The sequence below is a fragment of the Centruroides sculpturatus genome, unplaced genomic scaffold (genome assembly GCF_000671375.1).
Source record: "Centruroides sculpturatus isolate CEXI.00-Female unplaced genomic scaffold, Cexi_2.0 scaffold1916, whole genome shotgun sequence".
NCBI classification, from domain to species: domain Eukaryota; kingdom Metazoa; phylum Arthropoda; class Arachnida; order Scorpiones; family Buthidae; genus Centruroides; species Centruroides sculpturatus.
This window is the reverse complement of record NW_019386278.1, coordinates 25,298-47,963: the sequence shown is the minus strand read 5'-3', so window position 1 is coordinate 47,963 and position 22,666 is coordinate 25,298. Positions and strand designations below refer to the sequence as shown.

The 22,666-nt window shown below is 25.3% G+C and overlaps 1 protein-coding gene across 2 annotated transcripts in view; it reads right to left on the bottom strand.

Annotated features, from left to right (window-relative positions):
- The window catches only part of LOC111614378, a 28,133-nt gene extending 9,206 nt beyond the window's left edge, over positions 1-18,927 (bottom strand). The window contains exons 1-2 of one of the 2 annotated variants that reach the window (XR_002754918.1): positions 18,812-18,927; positions 1,106-1,284 (exon numbers count right to left, since the gene is read on the bottom strand). The gene's annotated coding sequence lies outside the window, so the exon portion shown is untranslated. Of the gene's footprint in view, positions 1-1,105; positions 1,291-18,811 lie in introns of those variants that run through there. The other variant, XM_023355750.1, reaches the window with a different exon arrangement.
- Positions 18,928-22,666: the final 3,739 nt, after the last annotated feature.

Below are 22,666 nucleotides of genomic sequence, written 5' to 3'. Positions count from 1 at the left end.
AGGAAAAATAAATAAGATATTTTATATATATTTATTGTCACAATGCCGATGTACAACTTTTCGTCGCAATGTTCTCAATTATTTTAGTAATGGTCTTGTACATCATACTGTTCCTATTAGCAATAGAGTTGTGCTGGTCATCTATCTAACTCCGTTCGGGAAAATTTTGAATCGAAGTAATGTGACTTCCGTTTCAAACCGGAAGTTCGTATATAATTAATTAGGGTCTCCTGTCCCTAAACATTCTCGACCTTTATCTAACTAACTCATTTCTCGAGATTAAGAACGGAGAGCAAACAGAGGACAACAATCAGAATTTATAGGTCTGCAATTTTTTCAAATTGCAGCCCAATAATGTTTCTATAAACGCAATATTTACGTAAACATATTTCTCGTGTAGTTTATACGATCTGTTGCCAAAATTTAAACACTTTATCATATAAAAGGAATTATTCTAGCATTTTACAAGATATTTTTTTAAATTTAAACAGGTCGTATGAAGTTTTTCGGAAGTTATGGTTAGTTAGTCGTAGGTTCGAGTACGATAACTTCGATTACGTACGGAGTCATCACAATGACATTCCAAATTAACAAATAATATAAAATATCATCATTCTAAGTTTACTTTTCACTCCAAATACAATATTAATGTTCCGGACAAAAACAAAATAGTTTTAAATATGTTTTTATAGAAAATGATAGCAAAACATATTAACAAAGGTAATAAAAAGGATCGTTTAGGGGGGAAAAATATGTTGATGCATCAATCTTGAGGCAGGAATCAATAATGTGTCTAAATGGAAAAGCATGTGACCTTGTTACAGTTCTGTGGTTCTATAGAAGTAGTCTTTCTCGGAATAACCGAAGATTGTATTGCAATAAAAATAAAATAAATAATAGCATATATNAAAATCTAATATATTTATACTTAAAACATAATTAATTATAAATTTTTAATGCTTTTATATACATTGTTCTTCTTAAAGAATAACAACAACTTTGCACTTGTAAATTCTTTACCCAATCTCAATTTTTCACTTTAACTATTGAGTGTGAAATTTTTAACATTAAACCTATGAATAATTTTAAATATCCCTCGACTTACCTTTACATGTGTAAATTATGTATTATAATTTCTAAGACAGCATTTAATTGGGAATAATATGAAGTGCTTCCTATCAGCCATGTTTCGTTCCGAGTTTGCTTTCGATCTAACTTACCTCTACGTTTGAACCACACTGTCATCTGTCGCCATGGTAACAACTTCCGAACGCCTCTTCTCCACTATACTACCAATAAGATATATCTTTATATCAAAAATAGTATAAATTTATTCATATAAGACTATATAATTAAGCAATTCCCCTATAAATATACTACACATTCCACTCATTCACTTGCAAATAATCTCCCAAATAATCAAAATATAAACTTTAAACATGGATTAAGTTAATCCATCCGTGTTTATTTTAATATATAAATAAGTTATTAAGTCATTTCAACGTTTTATAAACGTTGTAAATGTTATTTAGTTTTTATTATTTACAGCATTCCCTACGGAGTGTTTACACGTACCTTAAAATAATTATTATCTAAAAGGTAGTTACTATAACATTTTTCTTTCTTTTTTTTTACATTTTAATTACTAAATTCTCATCTATGATCGTAATTAACTTAACTAAATATATGTATTTACATTCATACGCTATGATAAACATTTTTCCAGTATTTAAATAAGATAAAAGTGGAAGATGATAGAAAACTTTTTTCTCTGCTTCTTATGTAAATTCATTTTGAAAGGACGTTCCAGATACTTGATTTTGAATCTATTTTTTATTATTTTTCTATTTTTGAATGCTTAAAATAACATTTTTTCTTATAAAAAGTATATATTTTATAAAGGAAACTGTCTTTTATTCTTTATTTCAGTTTTAAATAGTATAACTCCTATGTTACAGTTGAGTGTACAAATTAAAGTTCAAGACAGGTTCAAACTAATCTGAATAAATCGGATTAAAAGCGTCAAATTCTAAATTTAATTTTATGTTAAATTTTATTTATTATCCTTTAAAACGTTTTTATTAAAGTTATACGAAACTTCTTAATTAACACGTTTTAAAATTGTTTATTGAACTAATTAATGCGCATTATTTTTAATAAGTAACTCGTAATTATCAAATAACAATAATTTACTACACTTTTCAAATGATTTAAATTAAATATATGAAACTTCTTTAAAAAAATAATTGAGAAATTTCATAGATTATATGCATATTTTATTAATAATTAAATCGCAATTTAGTTAACTGTAATTAAAAATATTAAAAAATAATTATGTTTTTATATATCATGAAATTTATTTAAACATTTTTATATTAATTGTTTAGAATAATATTTTAATTTTATACAAATTTTTAAAATAATTTAAAATAAATTTGAATTATTCTTCTAAAGTTGGAGAATTTTCTAAAAATAAAATAAGAAAAATTGATTTTATAATTGCATTTATAAAAAAAGAATTAAATTGAAAATAAAGATTTTTGAGAGTATTTTACAATCGACAAATTCGATTATGTGTTAAATGCTTTAATTAAACTGCTTCAATTAAGTTGTTTTTTTTAAATTTTACTTGAAAAATTACAGAAAGTTCCTTCGAGAAAGATTTATTGATTTAATATTAATTAAATGGAGAACAGTAATTATTAAAATACGATTTAATTCTGACAATGATTAAGCTAAAATTTTAAAGCTCAATTCTCTTGAAATCCTATATCTTTATTTTGAATTAATTTATAATAAAATAAAAATCTTTGTTAATTATTATCATCATTTTTATAATTAGCATTATATTATATTTAAAATATTAATCTTTGGAAATTAATATTTTATCATTTAATTTATAGTTTACTGTTTTATCTCGTACGCCACATCTTATATAAAAAGTTTAAGCTGCATTTCTCACGCTTTAATTAAATAATTTATGATTAAAAATTAGTTTAATATTTATTTATAATGGAATAAGGCTTAGCCTCCAAATTTACTCATTATTTATGGGCTATTTTTCAAGTTTAGGGCGATAATCCATCTACCAGGTGAGTTGTCAAATGTCGTGGATGGCTTGAATCTACCGCTCGACATAATCATTCATTTGTATATAAGTGATCTTCAAACCTTTTTTCTCATTATTCTTCGAATGATAATAGATTTCATACATATAAAATTTCTCACTTAGTCCATGTAGATGGCAGTTATTCTTGAAAAACGCGCAAATAATCCTTTAAATAACAAATAAGTTTTACAATTACTTTATAGGAAAAAGTTTAAAGCAAATTACTGTACAAATAAATAAAAAATTTTTGTAAATAAAAAAATTAAAATGCATAACTTGTTTCCTAGAATAAAATTAAATAATTTAAAAATATTTTTTGATTGTTTAATTTCATCTGTTTAATCAAGTGTCTGTATATTGTTTCTCGAATTTCCGGTCTATTTCATTCCGGAATTTCCTGGCAGTTCCCGGCATATTTTTATAATGCAAGAAAGAAACCAATTTTATAGTTTAATTACTTGTGTATCACTTATATTAGGAAACTTTTTGTCATTTGGACTTATCTGTACATTTGCTATTTGAAAAATATTATTTACAAGAAAGAAATAACGAGTCTAACCAAAGTAATATATCTTATTTCGTTAACTCTTTGTATTATGGAATTTTTCAATTTCTCAGCATATAATAACTTTCATTGATTTCGCTCTTCTATTATAAAAATAAGCAGTTCCTCTGAAGGTTGCATCTTTATTGCATAATTTTTCTGTGTCAATTTTTACAGAATCAAGCAGGACGCAATTTCCTTAATGTCATCAAATCCTTCATCCGTTAAAGATTGTTTATGATCTACGAGTGCTGTATATCGATCAACACTTGAAATTACAGATCTTAATTCTAAGAATCACCCAAGCATTGCCAACGAACCGTTTCATCGAGTTCTTGAATCCAAAATAATCATTTTTATCACTGCCATGCTCAGCTTTCACATAATTTTGTAACATTTAATTCTTTAAAAGCGACTTTCTAAACAATTTTACAATACTTCTTATCTTCTTGATAGTTTCATTGATATTTACATGATTGCTTCTCGTTTCATTAGCAAAGTAAATTTCATTAATTGTCATCAAATTTTCAATTTTTATTGTTGTGTTCATATTCTCATTCTCCTTGTCTTCATCTTCACGGAGTTTTTTTCCCGAGTTCGATTCGTTTTTTTGGCAGTTATATTTGTGCTTGAATACATTACTTGTTTATAAAAAAAACAACAAACAGCAAAATGTATGCCGTTATGTAGTGCGTAGCATAAGTAATGTTCACTTTTGACTAATTTACCAAATTTGACCAGTGTTAGCACCATCTGTAACACATGCAATATTAAATTTCTGATTATTCAAGTCAAATTTTTCTAATTTTGCCGATATTTCATTCTCAATATATGCTGCAGAAAAAGATCCAATAATTCTTACCATTCCTAAATCCAAGAATTTGCCTCCATTTATGTGGTACATTTGAGAATTTACCTCCATTCATGTGGTACATTTGAGAATTTACCTTCACGCACACGGTTCATTTACCTTTATCCAATTTATATCGAGGTACCGTTATCCTGTTTTCTAGTGATTGAATTCTCTCAAGTCCTTCATCCAGTTTTGATAAAAAATTTCACTTTTACTTTCAGTTATAATTATATTACTTATATTGTAATGCATTATATTTACAACAGTACTGGAGTTCACAGAAAGTGAATAACCTTTTTCCTTTTATTGCTGTCTAATGAAAGTACTTTTCGTAAGTGTATCCACAGTAAACCCATCAGCAGCGACAAGTTTAACAACAATTTCTCCGAGAGTTTCTCTATCATTTTCTGACAATGTAAGTAAATTTTGTTTTCACTTACTATTTGAAGTACTCGTTTTACAATCATCGATTATTTTGTATCCAGCTTGTGCTGAATGATTTGGATCTACGTTCGATTTACCGATAGAGTAGGCTACTGTACAAAACAGGACGTTGAACATTGTACAATGGAGAATATTTATAACAAAATAGCTAGTAGTTTGTTATAAATATATAACGACTAACTTTAATTACAAAACATTAAATATACATAAATAAGATTTTAAATTCAATCTTAGAATTATTGCCAACTGTTGAGCAACACTGTCACAAAATGTTATTTTCTCCTCTGACTCTGCTTAACAGTAGTATCTTTCTCTTTCTGTTACTTTAGTGAGTGATAAAGACGAAACTATTATTTTGGAATAAGAAAATAAAATATTGGAAAGTCGTCTGCCAGTAATATTTCAGATAAAGTAAAATTAAAAACAACTATTAAAATTGAGCTGAAAAGAAGGACGGGAGGACAATACAATTCAATGGAGGATTGTCCTCCCAAATAAAGGGCGGTTAGCAAGTGCACAAAAGTGCTGATTCTTCAATGCTGAATTAATTCAATAGTAGACCAGCAGTGTAATAATGTAGAATCACACTTTTTAGCATAATCAATATAATTTAATTGATAATAACTACATTAAAATTATCGTAATTGTCATAATAATAATTCTTTCAAAAGATTTAGTACTTATGACCATCAGATACTATTGCAATTTCACTTTCTTCTGAAACATTTAATTACCGGTAATTAAATAAGGACAAAAACCGCTGGATCCGGGAAGGAAACCTTTGTCTTTATTTACACAAATTTGGGCGCTTTAATATCTAATTTAAACAAATTGGAGTCTTTTCAACTACAGATTATTAGATCTTTACTAAAACTGGATCGTTCAGTTCCTAATTATGCTATCGGAATCAGAACAAGAAGATTCCCAATTAAAAATTAATATAATTAAAAATTTTTTAATTTTCATAATTCCCTTGAACACATTTTATTAACTTATAGTTAATAATAGAAAAATCTGCTTTCCATAAGAAAACACATAATGGTTTAAACTCTAAAGCTCTTATTTTGAGCATTACCTCAGCAGGTTTCAATCTAACTTTAATATCTGATACGGACTATTAAAGTCTAGCTGTTTGATAGGCTCAGCAGTTCTTAAAACTTGATCTTGAGGTAACTGACTTCAGTGGTTTTTTTTATCTCTCCCTTCAAAGTAAAAGAGTAAGATACTGCTTTACTTTAGATTTATCATTACAATCTTCCCTAAGAGGCAATCTCGATTACGAATCACATTAAATACATTTACATTATAACTGTCAAAAAGTACACTTCATCTTAATGTTTTAATTTTTTCTCATTATGAAATAAGAAGTTTGAAAACTTAAGACGAAATATTTTAAATCCAGGTTACAGACAAATATTTAAGCAAAATAAATTTTGTTAAAGTTATTTTTAGTAAATTGGATCAGTATTGATCTCTTTTCTTTCAAAGTATTTTGTTAAATTCTTCTACTAATTATTATGTTTCCTCATTTAATGATTTGTAAAATTTGTAAATTCTGTTTAAATATCTTAAATATTATTATGCTAACTCAATTATACTTATTTTTGTTCCCTTTGTGTTCTCCCCAGAATAAAAATTTCTTAAGTCAATAAACAAATTGAATTTTATGTGATCATTTTAATTAAGTTGTATTGTAGAAAATAAATATCTGTAACATAATTTCCATAAGTTTGTGTAAGAATCCTTCAAATTTTTGTATCTCTAATACATAAAAATCACTTAATTTTAAGATTCATTTAAGATTTTCACTTTATATTTTTTAATTAATTAATTGATATTTATAAAATTAAATAGCAGATTTTTGTTTTCTAACATATAACAATATTCTCCATGGTTTTGAATGAGGATCCGTATAAATTAAATAGGCAAGAATCATTCAAAATGTGCATTTTTTTATTACTTAATTAAAAAATAATTTAATTAAAATATATTTTAAACTAACTTTCATGCTTTATTTTTTTAAAATTAATTTTATATTTTAGGAAATAAATATCTATATTATGTAATCGCGTTTACAAAAATCTTTAGAGAGGGGTGCAGTAAGGAAATAATATGCTTTACAAAATATTTTATTACCTCAGGTGTCCGGCTTTACTCAAGAAAAATCCCCAAAAGGGAGATACGGATGCGCTCTGTGCACAACCCTTTAATCCGCCTATGATAACATGATATTCTCCATAAATTCGAAAGAGAATCCTTGAAATGTCTATATCTTGATTCAAGATTTACTTAATTATATTTAAAAATATTGAAGTAATTGGATATAAAATTTCATAAAATTATGTAACTTAATTAAATATAAATGTAATTAATTTTTAAAAATAAATATTAAATATATTTCCGCATCTTTATAGCCTAAAGGAATGTAATATAAATGTAAATGATATAAGATTCATAATGAATCTTTTACAGTTAAAAGTTATTTATAATGTTTTGAATCAAGATGCAAGCTTATAATAGAAAAGGAAATAATTTCTACAGTTTATTTTAGAAAGACATTCAACACTTCTTCATATATTACAGCATCAATCGTTGTCATGACAACAGTTTCCAAGAATCGTGTAAATATGTTCACTATTGAAAGAATTGGTATATCTACCAGTACCTCATAAATCAATCAAGATAAAAGCATTAAAAAAATAAAAAAATAATAGAATAATAAATAAAGATTTATTATACTTACTAAATTAATTTCTGCATTTTCTCGAAAAGTGATTTATCATATTCAATCTTATATCATTTTAATATTCTATAATTTTCCTATTTAAACATTACAAACATTTAATAAATAGAATATTCAATGTAGAAAATACTGAATATTCAAACAGTGATTTGTTAAATAATCTTTTCAGTGAGATGATATATCTAAAGAAAAATATATTCATAATTCAACAAATAAGCAGAAAAATGAGGTTTTTTCCCCCCTAGAAAAGATCAATTATCATAAGAAATAGCTTTAAGTTTCAAAATTTGCTTACTTAAACAGTGCAAGATTTAATAATAAATATAATTTCTAGAATAATTAATCTAAATCACTTTTTCACTCAGATTGAATGTATAAATAAAAATAATTATCTCTATTTTATCTAAAGGAAAATAAAGTCAATACATAGAGAGAAATGAGTATTTTAAGTGGAAATATTATATTCAATATATGTTTACTTTAAAAATAAATACATTTATTGCAATTTTAATTTTTATATATTTTGTATAAATTTTGTATTGATTTCCAATGTAAATTTTATTGAAAAATATTTTTATTACAAACTAGAAAAATTTTAAATAATATTTATAGTTCAAGTCAATAAAATAATGTAAACAAACAATGAGTTATTTGTAAATTTGATATTTATAAGGCAGTTATAATTTTGTATATAAGCAAATAATCTTGTAAACAATATAAAAATATTCTGGTTTATCTAAAGCTTTAAATATGGTTTTTATAATTCACTAAATCAAATTTATTTTAAAAATTCAATAGTTTTTTAATCAGAAACATTTAAATTAACATAAATTTTTTATTTTTATAAATTTAACATTTATAGCTTATCTTTATTTAATTAAATAAAATAATGGAAAGGAAAGAAGAATTATTTTTAAATTTAATATTGGCAAGACCAATTGTAATTTTGTTAGAGCAAATAAATCTGTAAACAATACAAAATATCTTATCTTCAGTTTTTTTTTTTATAAAATTGTAATTGATAGTTCACTTTCTTATAATTTTGCATGCAAATCTTATAAGATAAAGCTGAAGAGATTTTGTATACTTTAAAAGTATCTTTACAAATTGTTATGGCTTTTATAAAAATTACAATTGTTCTTGTAAACAATAAAAAATATCTTCAGTTTTATTTTATAAAAGTATTTTCAAAACTATAAGTATATAAAATAAACTATCAATTACTNCTTCTTCTCTACCACAATAATAAATTTTCTCCTTATGATTTATTTGGTATAATATTATATAGTGAAAAATCGTAGTTTGGAGAACAGAACTTCCGTTTATTACATTAAATCTCCGACATAGGAAAATTCGATTTACGATGTCTCGATGAATTACGGTTTTCCAATAACAAATTTTGTGGTAACAGTTAGGATTTACTATATATTTTGTGATAAAATTAGAAATTAAATAAATTATGATTATATTTCATCGTTATTAACAGCAATAAACTAGAATTTAAGTCTTTTTACCTTCCCGTTTCAGACTATTAAAGCGTGTTGCACATTTATAAGATTTATATCAATTTATTTACTTCCTCTTAGAACGTTTTAAGTAAAAATAATGAATTGTTCCGTGGCTTAAAAAACCGATAAGAAAATAATTTAATGGTTTCAAGCTTCGTTCAATAATATAAGAAATTTTTACCAACATTTCTTTATTAAAAAGTCGATATCAGTATAAAAATATTTAATAATATCTCAAGAGCTTTTACTAAAAAAAATTAGCGAATAACGTTTGTTTATTTAAGTCAATTCAGAAAAAAAAATATACATATAAAATTATTTTATAGATTTTATAAAATTTTATTAAATATTTGATATTTTTATATATTAAAATACTCTTTTGTTAATTTATATTAATATTTTATCGTTAATTGTTTAGAAAAGAGGTTACAAAATACTTAAAATTAAGAATATTCTTACCAATATTTTTAAAAGTTACTTTATTCATAATGTAAAGAAACTTTTCCATGTAAGGAATTTCGGGAATTTGCTTGAATAATCGAATTCTTACAGGATTATATCGATCACACGACATCACTAAACGAATTTCGAATAAACCTAAGAGAACTATAAATATTGAAAGAAGAACCTTTTTAAATCGTTTAACATGTTTTAATTTAATAGTTTTAGTGTTTTTTCTAACTCTATATAAAAAGTATTTCCCGAATTTTATATTATTAAGGATGGATAGTGATTACCATCAACAGCATTTCAATTCTCACTCGAAGATTCAGTAACATACACGCACCTACACACACTAACAAGTACAATGAACAGGCCTGTCGTAAGAGGTCAATAAGATTATTTAACTCAGGCCTCGAAATATGTTACCGAATTTTTACAACTGTACAGTAGTAATTTAAAATTTATTTTGTATTACAAGTACAATCTATATATTAACAGGACTTATTAAATATTATAAAAATATATCAGAAACAATTATACGAATTTTGTATCAATAAAACTTTAATGATTAAAGACATACATTTATTAAAATATTCATAAAATCAATAGAATGATAAGAATAAATGTTTGAATATTTTAAAAATGTATGTATTATTTAAACAATTTAATTGTAATAATTCAAACTAAATATTCAAGAAATTAATTTTAAATATATTGCTTTTTGACCTTTTGACTAAGATCTGTTTTAAATATCTGTTCTGATCAGCTTAAAATTAATTTTAGTTAGAAAATTACAGAACTGAATATTCATATCAAATAATGATTCAGTTATAAGAAAGAAATTACACGTTTTATTGAATGAAAAGCTTTAAACACGATCGTAATCGTAGAAAAGTAAGAATAAAGATGATAACGTTTCCCAAAAAGAACAATTGAGATTTTTATGTCGAAGGTTTACACTGTACTTTCATCTCGAATAAAATCGGATAAATTGTAGAGAAATGAAGCGTGATGTGTGCTCTGGGATCCATAACAATTGTATATTACGCTTCGTATCATTTTGCTCATCCTGTTTTAATTTAAGAATTATGTTTTCTATTCAATATTTCAGAATAATCGATTTGTAATCTATGAGAATATATGATGTATGAGAAGAGACTTTGCCGTTGATAATTTTAAGTGGAAATTAATAAGTTAATTTATAAAACTTTTATACTAATTCTGTAATAGATAAATAAAACTAAGATATAAGTTAGGGTATAAATTTCTATTATATTTTTCCTCTAGACTTTTTATTCAGTGTATGATACTTGTAAAGTTTTCGTTTCTTAACAATAGTAATTCAAAGTTCACTGATAAAATAATCGCATAGAGAATATACAGTTGACTTCTTCTCTACCACAATAATAAATTTTCTCCTTATGATTTATTTGGTATAATATTATATAGTGAAAAATCGTAGTTTGGAGAACAGAACTTCCGTTTATTACATTAAATCTCCGACAAAGCAAAATTCGATTTACGATGTCTCGATGAATTACGGTTTTCCAATAACAAATTTTGTGGTAACAGTTAGGATTTACTATATATTTTGTGATAAAATTAGAAATTAAATAAATTATGATTATATTTCATCGTTATTAACAGCAATAAACTAGAATTTAAGTCTTTTTACCTTCCCGTTTCAGACTATTAAAGCGTGTTGCACATTTATAAGATTTATATCAATTTATTTACTTCCTCTTAGAACGTTTTAAGTAAAAATAATGAATTGTTCCGTGGCTTAAAAAACCGATAAGAAAATAATTTAATGGTTTCAAGCTTCGTTCAATAATATAAGAAATTTTTACCAACATTTCTTTATTAAAAAGTCGATATCAGTATAAAAATATTTANTTATTTACTATTGAACACAAGACTGTGTTATTATTAAAACACTTGGCGTTTATCCACTTTATTCAGTTGATACGGGCACTTTTACATGTTTCGGGCGTATAGCCCCTCATCAGTCAACATTAAAAATGCAATGACACTTGTACAGCAGTGAATAATAACTTGTGCTGTAACAATTATGGAGTGTTTTTGTTTGTCACTTGTTTCATAAAAACATCAGAAACATTATGAAACAAGTGGCAAACAAAAACACACCACAATAGTTTTCAAAAGGGCTTTTAATTTATACAGTATTTTTAAAAATGATAAAGATAAGCTCAGAAATGAAGAAAAATCAGGTGTGTATACAGAATTCCATTTGAAAATCAGCAGTTAGGAATAAAGAAGAGCCATGTTTGGGTCATGAAAAGGAATCTAGCAATTAGGCTCAAAGAGCATAAGTATGACAATTGAAAAGGAGCACCACAACTGATTTAAATTTAAATATAAGAGTTCAACTGTTCCTTTGTTAAAATATTCCATTTTAAAGGCATTTTGAATTTGCTTACTCCTGAAGATCACCTATTGCATTAGGTTGAAAACATTGAACAAATGTTTGTTCAATAAAACATTTTTGAACAATAGAATGTGGTTTGATAGTTCGTTAAGTATAAAATGCTGAGTTTGATTGATGGTTTTCGGTCATACAAAATACTTAAAATTAAAAATATTCTTACCAATATTTTTAAAAGTTACTTTATTCATAATGTAAAGAAACTTTTCCATGTAAGGAATTTCGGGAATTTGTTTAGAAAAGAGGTTACAAAATACTTAAAATTAAGAATATTCTTACCAATATTTTTAAAAGTTACTTTATTCATAATGTAAAGAAACTTTTCCATGTAAGGAATTTCGGGAATTTGCTTGAATAATCGAATTCTTACAGGATTATATCGATCACACGACATCACTAAACGAATTTCGAATAAACCTAAGAGAACTATAAATATTGAAAGAAGAACCTTTTTAAATCGTTTAACATGTTTTAATTTAATAGTTTTAGTGTTTTTTCTAACTCTATATAAAAAGTATTTCCCGAATTTTATATTATTAAGGATGGATAGTGATTACCATCAACAGCATTTCAATTCTCACTCGAAGATTCAGTAACATACACGCACCTACACACACTAACAAGTACAATGAACAGGCCTGTCGTAAGAGGTCAATAAGATTATTTAACTCAGGCCTCGAAATATGTTACCGAATTTTTACAACTGTACAGTAGTAGGTGAACTAAATAAAGAACATTATTTTTGAACTGTAAAACTAAATATCTGCATCCATAATTCCAGTATAATAAGTCCTGTTAATATATAGATTGTACTTGTAATACAAAATAAATTTTAAATACAGTTATAAAAAAAAGGACGAAAAAGGCATATTAATTGTACAGTAGTAAGTTTATTAGGATCATTTTTAAAGAGCCTCAAAGACTTTTGTTAACGATACAAATTATTCATTCCATTACATTTCTTATCTATTACGAAAGCTTCTTTTAGTCAAATTTTATTAGGCCCATTTTAAAATATATTTATCATATATATTAACATTATTTTTATTATAATGCTTTTTTAGGGTATTAAAATTTGGTAAGGAGCTTCTCTTGCCCCGATAATAAAATATAAAATTAATAAACGAATATTAATATAGATATCTTAAACTAATGATTATATACGTACTCAGTATTAAATGCTAATAAATTTAAAAATTAAAGGTTAAAATATTGTTTGATAAATCTCAAATGATTATAACGTTTCTAAGACAATTTATTATTAACACATTATTATATATAATAATAGTTTGAGGAAAGATATAACTTAATAGCAGAATCAAATCATCAGAGCAGTAATATATAACAAAGAGATGTATTTGATAAATTATTCACGTTAATGTACTAAATTCGAACAGAATTCGAACATTAGTTGCTAGAAATAAAACAATCAAGTAATGGTGAATTATTGATATCTACGTGTNCTGGATCGTTCAGTTCCTAATTATGCTATCGGAATCAGAACAAGAAGATTCCCAATTAAAAATTAATATAATTAAAAATTTTTTAATTTTCATAATTCCCTTGAACACATTTTATTAACTTATTTATAATGGAATAAGGCTTAGCCTCCAAATTTACTCATTATTTATGGGCTATTTTTCAAGTTTAGGGCGATAATCCATCTACCAGGTGAGTTGTCAAATGTCGTGGATGGCTTGAATCTACCGCTCGACATAATCATTCATTTGTATATAAGTGATCTTCAAACCTTTTTTCTCATTATTCTTCGAATGATAATAGATTTCATACATATAAAATTTCTCACTTAGTCCATGTAGATGGCAGTTATTCTTGAAAAACGCGCAAATAATCCTTTAAATAACAAATAAGTTTTACAATTACTTTATAGGAAAAAGTTTAAAGCAAATTACTGTACAAATAAATAAAAAATTTTTGTAAATAAAAAAATTAAAATGCATAACTTGTTTCCTAGAATAAAATTAAATAATTTAAAAATATTTTTTGATTGTTTAATTTCATCTGTTTAATCAAGTGTCTGTATATTGTTTCTCGAATTTCCGGTCTATTTCATTCCGGAATTTCCTGGCAGTTCCCGGCATATTTTTATAATGCAAGAAAGAAACCAATTTTATAGTTTAATTACTTGTGTATCACTTATATTAGGAAACTTTTTGTCATTTGGACTTATCTGTACATTTGCTATTTGAAAAATATTATTTACAAGAAAGAAATAACGAGTCTAACCAAAGTAATATATCTTATTTCGTTAACTCTTTGTATTATGGAATTTTTCAATTTCTCAGCATATAATAACTTTCATTGATTTCGCTCTTCTATTATAAAAATAAGCAGTTCCTCTGAAGGTTGCATCTTTATTGCATAATTTTTCTGTGTCAATTTTTACAGAATCAAGCAGGACGCAATTTCCTTAATGTCATCAAATCCTTCATCCGTTAAAGATTGTTTATGATCTACGAGTGCTGTATATCGATCAACACTTGAAATTACAGATCTTAATTCTAAGAATCACCCAAGCATTGCCAACGAACCGTTTCATCGAGTTCTTGAATCCAAAATAATCATTTTTATCACTGCCATGCTCAGCTTTCACATAATTTTGTAACATTTAATTCTTTAAAAGCGACTTTCTAAACAATTTTACAATACTTCTTATCTTCTTGATAGTTTCATTGATATTTACATGATTGCTTCTCGTTTCATTAGCAAAGTAAATTTCATTAATTGTCATCAAATTTTCAATTTTTATTGTTGTGTTCATATTCTCATTCTCCTTGTCTTCATCTTCACGGAGTTTTTTTCCCGAGTTCGATTCGTTTTTTTTGCAGTTATATTTGTGCTTGAATACATTACTTGTTTATAAAAAAAACAACAAACAGCAAAATGTATGCCGTTATGTAGTGCGTAGCATAAGTAATGTTCACTTTTGACTAATTTACCAAATTTGACCAGTGTTAGCACCATCTGTAACACATGCAATATTAAATTTCTGATTATTCAAGTCAAATTTTTCTAATTTTGCCGATATTTCATTCTCAATATATGCTGCAGAAAAAGATCCAATAATTCTTACCATTCCTAAATCCAAGAATTTGCCTCCATTTATGTGGTACATTTGAGAATTTACCTCCATTCATGTGGTACATTTGAGAATTTACCTTCACGCACACGGTTCATTTACCTTTATCCAATTTATATCGAGGTACCGTTATCCTGTTTTCTAGTGATTGAATTCTCTCAAGTCCTTCATCCAGTTTTGATAAAAAATTTCACTTTTACTTTCAGTTATAATTATATTACTTATATTGTAATGCATTATATTTACAACAGTACTGGAGTTCACAGAAAGTGAATAACCTTTTTCCTTTTATTGCTGTCTAATGAAAGTACTTTTCGTAAGTGTATCCACAGTAAACCCATCAGCAGCGACAAGTTTAACAACAATTTCTCCGAGAGTTTCTCTATCATTTTCTGACAATGTAAGTAAATTTTGTTTTCACTTACTATTTGAAGTACTCGTTTTACAATCATCGATTATTTTGTATCCATTTTGTGCTGAATGATTTGGATCTACGTTCGATTTACCGATAGAGTAGGCTACTGTACAAAACAGGAGGACGTTGAACATTGTACAATGGAGAATATTTATAACAAAATAGCTAGTAGTTTGTTATAAATATATAACGACTAACTTTAATTACAAAACATTAAATATACATAAATAAGATTTTAAATTCAATCTTAGAATTATTGCCAACTGTTGAGCAACACTGTCACAAAATGTTATTTTCTCCTCTGACTCTGCTTAACAGTAGTATCTTTCTCTTTCTGTTACTTTAGTGAGTGATAAAGACGAAACTATTATTTTGGAATAAGAAAATAAAATATTGGAAAGTCGTCTGCCAGTAATATTTCAGATAAAGTAAAATTAAAAACAACTATTAAAATTGAGCTGAAAAGAAGGACGGGAGGACAATACAATTCAATGGAGGATTGTCCTCCCAAATAAAGGGCGGTTAGCAAGTGCACAAAAGTGCTGATTCTTCAATGCTGAATTAATTCAATAGTAGACCAGCAGTGTAATAATGTAGAATCACACTTTTTAGCATAATCAATATAATTTAATTGATAATAACTACATTAAAATTATCGTAATTGTCATAATAATAATTCTTTCAAAAGATTTAGTACTTATGACCATCAGATACTATTGCAATTTCACTTTCTTCTGAAACATTTAATTACCGGTAATTAAATAAGGACAAAAACCGCTGGATCCGGGAAGGAAACCTTTGTCTTTATTTACACAAATTTGGGCGCTTTAATATCTAATTTAAACAAATTGGAGTCTTTTCAACTACAGATTATTAGATCTTTACTAAAACTGGATCGTTCAGTTCCTAATTATGCTATCGGAATCAGAACAAGAAGATTCCCAATTAAAAATTANTATGAGATGGAAAGTGCTGTATATAGTTTAAATCAAAAAATTATTAAAATATAATTAAAAAATTGCAGCCGGCATTGTGACGATGTCACAATAAATAATTGTTCGTATTTAATAATTTTTGTGTAAAAAAATGAAGTTATTTATTTTTCAATATCAAATTAGAATTTTAGAGTTTCTTCAATTTTTATAATTAATTGTTTTGTTTTGCTATTTATTTTTTGTTTAAATTCAGCTTGAGAGAGAATGAGACGGTCCTCGGGCCACTCAACGAAATCTGAACTCCGGACTCGAGTGAGTCTCGCCGAAAGCTAAGAAAATATATAAATAAAATCAATAAAACAAATAAAAACATTCTTGAAATCATTTTCGTATTCTGTTTTTCACACAAAGGTCTAAATTTTGGGGCTGTAAATCAGATACCTAATCATAGAAACTAGTTAGAGTTGGGCCCTCTATAAAAAGTATTTTATATAATAATTGTACACCATTTTAAACATAGCTCAGAGCGAAGGTCTTTTATCTGAGTTCTTTTATAATTCTCTATTCTTTAATAGATTTTCGACTAAAAACCTATTAAAATTTATTTATTAAATCTAAAGCAACTCAATTTTTAATTATATCATATATTATAAACTAAAAATATATTTCCCAAAGAGAGATAATAAAATTATATTTTACACCTGATTATAGAATAAGCCCTAGTTGTTTATCCAACTTCTAAATTTGATTCCAGGAAATCATAGATTCAATAAGAAACAAATATTCAATTTTATAACTCTCAATATCCATCCTAATATTTTAAATTTGAATTTATATTTTAAATTATTTACTCAAGCATAAATTGAATATATTTCTTAATAAATAATTTATTATTAAAAAATTAATTAAATATTTGTAAACAGTTTCTTTGAAGGCCCTGATATAAAGTATTTTTCAAAAAATTTCTTTACATTTGTTATAAAATATATTTTAAATTAATTTTTATAGGTTCTAGAAGTTCAATTATAACTTAAATTTATTATAATTTAAGATATAATTGCATACTTGAGCGTTTGATAATTAAAATATACTTNNNNAAAAAATTAGGAATGTGTCAAATCGTATGGTTGCTGTGGATAGTAAGTGTAGGTGGAAGGATAGTGAAGATAGGCAATACAGAAATTGTAAGAATTTTTAAATATTTATTGTCGGGAAATGTCTGTGTTCTTAACTAGTTTTAGTGATAATTGTACCGAAAATGTTTTTATTGTTGATTGTTGTTAATTATAGAAAGTGTCGTTGGAAGGCCTGCTGAAGAGGGACGAGCAAGTCCGAAACACATGTTTAAAGTGTATGTGTTCAGGTGAACTAAATAAAGAACATTATTTTTGAACTGTAAAACTAAATATCTGCATCCATAATTCCAGTATAATAAGTCCTGTTAATATATAGATTGTACTTGTAATACAAAATAAATTTTAAATACAGTTATAAAAAAAAGGACGAAAAAGGCATATTAATTGTACAGTAGTAAGTTTATTAGGATCATTTTTAAAGAGCCTCAAAGACTTTTGTTAACGATACAAATTATTCATTCCATTACATTTCTTATCTATTACGAAAGCTTCTTTTAGTCAAATTTTATTAGGCCCATTTTAAAATATATTTATCATATATATTAACATTATTTTTATTATAATGCTTTTTTAGGGTATTAAAATTTGGTAAGGAGCTTCTCTTGCCCCGATAATAAAATATAAAATTAATAAACGAATATTAATATAGATATCTTAAACTAATGATTATATACGTACTCAGTATTAAATGCTAATAAATTTAAAAATTAAAGGTTAAAATATTGTTTGATAAATCTCAAATGATTATAACGTTTCTAAGACAATTTATTATTAACACATTATTATATATAATAATAGTTTGAGGAAAGATATAACTTAATAGCAGAATCAAATCATCAGAGCAGTAATATATAACAAAGAGATGTATTTGATAAATTATTCACGTTAATGTACTAAATTCGAACAGAATTCGAACATTAGTTGCTAGAAATAAAACAATCAAGTAATGGTGAATTATTGATATCTACGTGTATAGTAACTTCTCAAGCTGTTACATCAAAAAAGAATTTAGATGGAGAGAGTTTGGAGAGATATGGAGGGATGAAGGAGGAGATTACACCAGAAACATACAGTAGTTTATGTACCGTTGTAAAATAAAACATCTTAAAAAATGATAGCAATATTAAAGCTTACACAGTGGGTGTTGGATTCGGTTGAAGTTGCTATTACCCCATAGATCTTTAGAGTGCCTAGTCAGGAACGTAGCTGTAGCACAAAGCTTGAGTGAACAGTCTCATTAACTGAATTAGTATCACGTGATACTCTCGATGCGTTGGCTCGACAATAATTCAAGATTAAGTACTTAACTGAGCACGGTACCTATATTCAGTCTCCACATTTTAAATTCCTGTCGATCCTTGTACAGATTTTCTGTCGATCTTTATACAGAGGTTCTTTTTGGCCTCAGTTCTAACGATCTTTTTACAAACAATCTAAAATGTTTAATGATAAATAATATTTTAATATTGACTTTTTAACATTAAAATTAGAGATTTAAATCAGTTTTAAAACATGTAGGAGTCATATTTATAATTTCATCACTTAGTCATCTAGTAAAGTTTCTTATTTATGGCAATCGGCAAATCCGTTTGCTAAATTTATGTAATATTTATGCTAATTGGGCTGCAATTTGAAAAAATTGCTGTCATCCGTTTGTCTGTCTGGTCTGTCTGTCCATTCTTAATCTCGAGAAAGAAGTGAGATATATAAAAGTCAAGACCACATATGGAAATCTTAGGGTCAGGAGGCCCCGAATAAGTATATACAAACATTCGGTTTCAACTGAAAATCGTGTTGTTTCGATGCAAAAAATTTTTCCCGAAAAGTGTTAGATAGATGCCCGGCACGACTTTATTGTTAAAAGAAAAGTATGATGTACAGGAGCAAAACACTATTAATATGAGATGGAAAGTGCTGTATATAGTTTAAATCAAAAAATTATTAAAATATAATTAAAAATTTTTTAATTTTCATAATTCCCTTGAACACATTTTATTAACTTATAGTTAATAATAGAAAAATCTGCTTTCCATAAGAAAACACATAATGGTTTAAACTCTAAAGCTCTTATTTTGAGCATTACCTCAGCAGGTTTCAATCTAACTTTAATATCTGATACGGACTATTAAAGTCTAGCTGTTTGATAGGCTCAGCAGTTCTTAAAACTTGATCTTGAGGTAACTGACTTCAGTGGTTTTTTTTATCTCTCCCTTCAAAGTAAAAGAGTAAGATACTGCTTTACTTTAGATTTATCATTACAATCTTCCCTAAGAGGCAATCTCGATTACGAATCACATTAAATACATTTACATTATAACTGTCAAAAAGTACACTTCATCTTAATGTTTTAATTTTTTCTCATTATGAAATAAGAAGTTTGAAAACTTAAGACGAAATATTTTAAATCCAGGTTACAGACAAATATTTAAGCAAAATAAATTTTGTTAAAGTTATTTTTAGTAAATTGGATCAGTATTGATCTCTTTTCTTTCAAAGTATTTTGTTAAATTCTTCTACTAATTATTATGTTTCCTCATTTAATGATTTGTAAAATTTGTAAATTCTGTTTAAATATCTTAAATATTATTATGCTAACTCAATTATACTTATTTTTGTTCCCTTTGTGTTCTCCCCAGAATAAAAATTTCTTAAGTCAATAAACAAATTGAATTTTATGTGATCATTTTAATTAAGTTGTATTGTAGAAAATAAATATCTGTAACATAATTTCCATAAGTTTGTGTAAGAATCCTTCAAATTTTTGTATCTCTAATACATAAAAATCACTTAATTTTAAGATTCATTTAAGATTTTCACTTTATATTTTTTAATTAATTAATTGATATTTATAAAATTAAATAGCAGATTTTTGTTTTCTAACATATAACAATATTCTCCATGGTTTTGAATGAGGATCCGTATAAATTAAATAGGCAAGAATCATTCAAAATGTGCATTTTTTTATTACTTAATTAAAAAATAATTTAATTAAAATATATTTTAAACTAACTTTCATGCTTTATTTTTTTAAAATTAATTTTATATTTTAGGAAATAAATATCTATATTATGTAATCGCGTTTACAAAAATCTTTAGAGAGGGGTGCAGTAAGGAAATAATATGCTTTACAAAATATTTTATTACCTCAGGTGTCCGGCTTTACTCAAGAAAAATCCCCAAAAGGGAGATACGGATGCGCTCTGTGCACAACCCTTTAATCCGCCTATGATAACATGATATTCTCCATAAATTCGAAAGAGAATCCTTGAAATGTCTATATCTTGATTCAAGATTTACTTAATTATATTTAAAAATATTGAAGTAATTGGATATAAAATTTCATAAAATTATGTAACTTAATTAAATATAAATGTAATTAATTTTTAAAAATAAATATTAAATATATTTCCGCATCTTTATAGCCTAAAGGAATGTAATATAAATGTAAATGATATAAGATTCATAATGAATCTTTTACAGTTAAAAGTTATTTATAATGTTTTGAATCAAGATGCAAGCTTATAATAGAAAAGGAAATAATTTCTACAGTTTATTTTAGAAAGACATTCAACACTTCTTCATATATTACAGCATCAATCGTTGTCATGACAACAGTTTCCAAGAATCGTGTAAATATGTTCACTATTGAAAGAATTGGTATATCTACCAGTACCTCATAAATCAATCAAGATAAAAGCATTAAAAAAATAAAAAAATAATAGAATAATAAATAAAGATTTATTATACTTACTAAATTAATTTCTGCATTTTCTCGAAAAGTGATTTATCATATTCAATCTTATATCATTTTAATATTCTATAATTTTCCTATTTAAACATTACAAACATTTAATAAATAGAATATTCAATGTAGAAAATACTGAATATTCAAACAGTGATTTGTTAAATAATCTTTTCAGTGAGATGATATATCTAAAGAAAAATATATTCATAATTCAACAAATAAGCAGAAAAATGAGGTTTTTTCCCCCCTAGAAAAGATCAATTATCATAAGAAATAGCTTTAAGTTTCAAAATTTGCTTACTTAAACAGTGCAAGATTTAATAATAAATATAATTTCTAGAATAATTAATCTAAATCACTTTTTCACTCAGATTGAATGTATAAATAAAAATAATTATCTCTATTTTATCTAAAGGAAAATAAAGTCAATACATAGAGAGAAATGAGTATTTTAAGTGGAAATATTATATTCAATATATGTTTACTTTAAAAATAAATACATTTATTGCAATTTTAATTTTTATATATTTTGTATAAATTTTGTATTGATTTCCAATGTAAATTTTATTGAAAAATATTTTTATTACAAACTAGAAAAATTTTAAATAATATTTATAGTTCAAGTCAATAAAATAATGTAAACAAACAATGAGTTATTTGTAAATTTGATATTTATAAGGCAGTTATAATTTTGTATATAAGCAAATAATCTTGTAAACAATATAAAAATATTCTGGTTTATCTAAAGCTTTAAATATGGTTTTTATAATTCACTAAATCAAATTTATTTTAAAAATTCAATAGTTTTTTAATCAGAAACATTTAAATTAACATAAATTTTTTATTTTTATAAATTTAACATTTATAGCTTATCTTTATTTAATTAAATAAAATAATGGAAAGGAAAGAAGAATTATTTTTAAATTTAATATTGGCAAGACCAATTGTAATTTTGTTAGAGCAAATAAATCTGTAAACAATACAAAATATCTTATCTTCAGTTTTTTTTTTTATAAAATTGTAATTGATAGTTCACTTTCTTATAATTTTGCATGCAAATCTTATAAGATAAAGCTGAAGAGATTTTGTATACTTTAAAAGTATCTTTACAAATTGTTATGGCTTTTATAAAAATTACAATTGTTCTTGTAAACAATAAAAAATATCTTCAGTTTTATTTTATAAAAGTATTTTCAAAACTATAAGTATATAAAATAAACTATCAATTACTATTTTATATATAA